Source organism: Arachis hypogaea, chromosome 19, assembly GCF_003086295.3.
Source record: "Arachis hypogaea cultivar Tifrunner chromosome 19, arahy.Tifrunner.gnm2.J5K5, whole genome shotgun sequence".
NCBI lineage: Eukaryota > Viridiplantae > Streptophyta > Magnoliopsida > Fabales > Fabaceae > Arachis > Arachis hypogaea.
This window is the reverse complement of record NC_092054.1, coordinates 137,271,824-137,276,790: the sequence shown is the minus strand read 5'-3', so window position 1 is coordinate 137,276,790 and position 4,967 is coordinate 137,271,824. Positions and strand designations below refer to the sequence as shown.

The following is a 4,967-nucleotide window of genomic DNA, read 5'->3' as shown; positions in this document are numbered from 1 at the left end:
CTATTGTAGTGTGGCTGTTGTACAATGCTAACAAACTATCATGCCAAAAATGCTGTAAACTCATCCAACTAACTACTAGAGTACTAGTATATACAAATGCTAATTACAATTATTGAACTTATCTATATTCTTCTGATTTAAGAATTGATGCTATTTAATCTACAATGATGTCTTACCTTCCTCTTATATGAGTCAATATTCCTTCTCTTCACTTCACTATAATCCATCTTGTACTGAGCTTACAATAAGGCTTATTCAATTTTGATCAATAGAACCAACTCAAAAGCAACAGCACCAATGTTTAGACCATAGTTTAAAGAATCCAGTGGTGAAGTGTTCAAGTGTGGTCGTAAATGCATACCATTACACCATAACAGAATGCACGAACAACTCCAGCAGTAGCAGTAAAAAACAAAGGAAAACTTGAAATGTTATAATTCTAGCAAAATCACCATATAAAATTACCAATTTGAAGTTAACTTAAACTTGTATAAAGGCTCTTGCAAAAGTCAATCTTACCAACAAGCATACAAAATTTGTTCGCATTAGAGGAACACGTTTCAATGGTTAACATGCCAACCGAAATTGCAATTCTGAAATACAAAATATCTACCAATATAGGAATCACATACTAATTGACTGAAAAATCCTCCATTCTCTAAGTCTCCATATACCAATAGGAGGTACAAATATATAGCTAGCAAACCAAAACATAGTATACAAGTGTGCAACTAACATTAAGTTAAGGTAAAAAGTAACAACAGCTAAGCATAAACGAATGAAATTATGCATCAGCACCATCGGAGGTTTTTGCCGCAAAAGGGTCATGAGTTGGGCCAACATCCTGCCCAATGTGGCGCTGCACGAGCCGCTGCAGATCAGCCATAACCTTGTGCTCCCTCTTGGCCTTTTTCTCATAGTTAAACATAGCCAAAGCACGCTTATCCTCAGCACTATAAACCTGGTTCTCCTTCCTAATACGAATGGCATTCATCCTCTGATGCCTGCTACCACTCATGACATAACCAAGGTTCTCAAACTTCTGAATCTCCTCAGCTGAAAGACCGACTTCACCTCTTCGTGGGATACGCTTCCCCTGCTGCACATACTGTGCGATTGCATCACCTTCTCCTGGTCTAAGGGCACCACCATAACTTATGTGACCCTCTGCCCTTGGCAAGGGCATTGGCCCTACTGCAGGTTCATTATCTAAAGCTGGTGTCTTCTGAGATTCAAAGAGTTCCTTCAATTTCAAAGCCTCGGGGTTCACCTCTGTTTTCATCACCTCTTCCACTGTTGCTTTGTTCTTTGCATCAGCAGAATCCTTTTCCTCTTCTAACTAAGAACCCTCACTTTCTGATTCAGATTTTTTGCTTCTTTCTCTTCTGCTTACCTTCGACAGCGAAGAATGCTTCTTTTTTCTCCTGCTGCTACCATCGGAAGAATAATTGCTTTCACTCTCTTCACTCTCATCAGATTCGCTATAGTTTTTCTTCTTTCTGCTCCCTCTTCTCTTACCACTCTTCCTCTTACCCTTCCTATTTTTGCGCTCCTCTTCTTCAGTATCGCTTTCCTCCGATTCAACATCACTATCAACTTTTCTCCTTCTCCTTCTCCTTCTCCGACCCTTCGACTTGGAACTCCTTCTTCTCTTCCTCCTTGAAATTGAATCGTCAGATTCAAATTCACTCTCATCAGATTCGTTATCACTATTCGACTTTCGTCTACTGCGCTTGGAACCAGAACTGTTTCTTCTCCTTCTCCTCGAGCGCAAACCGTCGGATTTCGATTCAGACTCTGAAGAACTCTCCGAATTGGATTCAGATTTTGATTTTTCGTAATGTTTGATCTCTTTGTCGCTCGAATCGTTATTTTCAATACCGTATTTTTCATTAATCTCTTCTGCTTTTTCTTCCTCTGATTCTTGTTCGTTCTCGTGCCTAAGAGGGCTCGGCGTGATGTTCTAGATACAGTGCCTCAGCGACTTCCTCATCTTCTGCCTCTTCAGCCTTCGATACTCTTCGAACGGCAATCCCTTCAGTTCCTCGTCGGACTCGAAATCGAAGCGCCATCGCCAGTCACCATTGCGACGGTCGCGGTTGTGAAATAAGCCACCGTTCTGGCGGCCGAAGTTCTTTGGAAGTGCGTCGCCGTTAGGATGTCCTTCATTGGTGGTGACGCGCTTGGGGCTTCTACGTTTGGATGACTCGAGTCGGTGGCGATCATGGTGGCGGTCTCTACTACAGTCGTATGAGTCATAGCTGGGGCTTCGACGGCGGTGACGATAATCGTCGGAGAGGTCAGAATCCGGGGTGGTGCGACGTTCCCGGTCGAAAGGGCGTCGTTCGTTAGGGATTTCGATTGTGGAAGGTATCCTTCCCATCGCGGAAAATGAAGGGTTGGGATAGGGGATTTAAGGGGTTCCAAAGAGGTCAGTACATATTTTACCTATTTTTGTCTTTTTCTGGTAGAGTTTCTACATTGTCTCAGTTTGGGTCGCACCATTATTCTAAACTAGGGGTGTAATCGGTCTGGTTTGGTTCGGTTTTGGACCAAAAACCAACCGAATCGACCTGTTCGGTTCTACACTGATCTCAACCGTTTAGTTTGCTGCTGTCTAGACAACCGAACCAAACCGAACCAACCTGTTAGCCTAGTTTCACTAGCCTTTTTCTTTAGTTTTCAATTGAATTATGCACTTTCTTGAGCCACAAGCAAGTCAATTAGGTAGATTTTCATGCTTCCTTTGATTTAATCAACCATGTATGAATTCATGCTATTTCATGAGGTTTTATACTATAATTGTTACATATTATGAAAGAATGAATATCTCATGATTTTGAGCATAGCTTTGATGTGTTTGGTTGATTATGATAGGTGAAGAAAGCTTGGAGAAAGGTTGAAGCAAGAAGGAATGGCTAGGAGTAAAGGGAGGACAATGGAATAAGTGAAATTGAACCAGGAAGCAAAAAGCTGGACCTAAAGTTAGCCTCAAACTTTTGCACAAATTTTTGGGTGAAAAGTTAGCCCCAACGTTAGACCCCTAACTTTTGGGCTAACGTTGGAACTTAAAAATCACTCCCTGGGCACCAAAAGTTTGCGCCAACGTTAGACCCCTAACTTTTGGGCTAACGTTGGCACATGAAAATCACTCCCTGGGCACCAAAAGTTTGCGCCAACGTTAGACCCCTAACTTGGTGGCTAACGTTGGCACATGAAAATCACAAGGGGAGGAGCAAAAGTTTGCGCCAACGTTAGCCCCCTAACTTGGTGGCTAACGTTGGCGCCACAAGTGCACAAGGTAAGGCCAACGTTAGGGCCAAAGTTAGACCCCTAACTTTGGCACCAACGTTGGTATCAGATGGATATAGCTGCTGATATGAAAAGTTTGGGCAAAAGTTAGCCCCCTAACTTTTGCTCAAACTTTTGGTCCAACTTTTGCAAAACTCAAACCCGGTTCAATTGGTTCACTTTGGTTCCTCTCCAAACTTCAAGAGCAATCAACCAAGGCCTCTTTCAACCCAATTCTACCAAGAGCAAAGGCCCAACTCAAGGCTTGAAGATCATTGGAAGAAAGTGTATAAATAGGATAGAATTCAAGAGCTTTCCCTGGGAGCTTTCCCTTTGAATTTTCATAATAGTTTTCGGAGAGCTTTGGATATTGAGTGATCTTTAATTTCTTTGTCTTGGGGAAGGAGAATTCACTTCTCTTCCTCTCAATTTTATTGCTTTCAATTTCTATTACAATTGTCTTGGATCTTGGGTTGAAGAATTGAAGAAATTCTGTTTCAATCTCATCCTTGGATCTCTCTGTTTATTTACTGCTTAATTGAATTTCAGTTTGGGTTAATTGTTCTTCATCTATTTTCTTTGTAATTTACTTTTCCCTTGCAATTGTTCTTGTTGGATCTAGGAAGGCATTGAGATCTAGACTTGGTTTTCTAGTCTCTGGGTCCTGAGATCTAAATTCCCAATTTACATTTTGTTGCTTGCTTTCAATGTTCATTTACTTTACTGCTTCAAGATCCGATTCAACCCAAACCCTCTTCTACTTCTCTGCTTGATGCAAATTTACTTTTCCTTGTTTAATTTCTGCAAATCCAACTCCCAATCCCTTTTACATTTCGAGCCATTTACATTTCTTGCACTTTAAGATTCCGCAATTTACATTTCTTGCACTCTAAGTTTCTGCCATTTAATTTCTTGTTCTTTAAGATTCAACAATTTAATTTCCTGCTCTCTTTAATTTCATGCAATTTAAATTCTGCAAATCACAAATCACCCAACCAAATCTTGATTCGCTTGACTAAATTAACCACTAAACTAAAATTGCTCAATCCTTCAATCCCTGTGGGATCGACCTCACTCCCGTGAGTTTTTATTACTTGATACGACCCGGTACACTTGTCGGTTAGATTTGTGTGTTTTGGGAGAAATTTATTTTTCACCAAAATACTCATCAAGTTTTTGGCGCCGTTGCCAGGGATTGATTAGATTGACAATGATTAAGTGAAGTGGAGATCTAGATCAAGCACTTTTTCTTTTCTGTTTCTTTAAGTTTTGACTAACACGCTAACTGTTTGAATTTTTGCCTAAGCTAACTAATACTTCACTTCAGCCATGGATTGAAGTGTTATTGTTTTTTTGGTATTATGTGATTCTTGTATTTTGCTTGTATGTCAGATACAAGAAGAGAGATCCCTACCTTTCATGAAACTGACGAAAGAATCCTCCGAAGGCTAAGAAGAGAAGCAAGAGAAAAAAATGTTGCTGGAGAGGAAGAATCAGATGAAGAATATCATGAATTGGAGGAACACTCAACAAATCCAACAAATCCACCAGTAAGAATGGCCAACAACAATGGTCAACCCCAGAGGAGAGTCTTGGCTTCATATACACTTGCTAATCCAAGGCATTGTGGGAGTAGCATCCTTACTCCAAATGTCGATGCAAATAACTTTGAATTG

General features: G+C 40.6%; 1 pseudogene; it reads right to left on the bottom strand.

Annotated features, from left to right (window-relative positions):
- Window positions 1-784: 784 nt before the first annotated feature.
- Window positions 785-2,383, bottom strand: LOC112778843 (uncharacterized; annotated as a pseudogene).
- Between the last annotated feature and the right edge of the window lie 2,584 nt (window positions 2,384-4,967).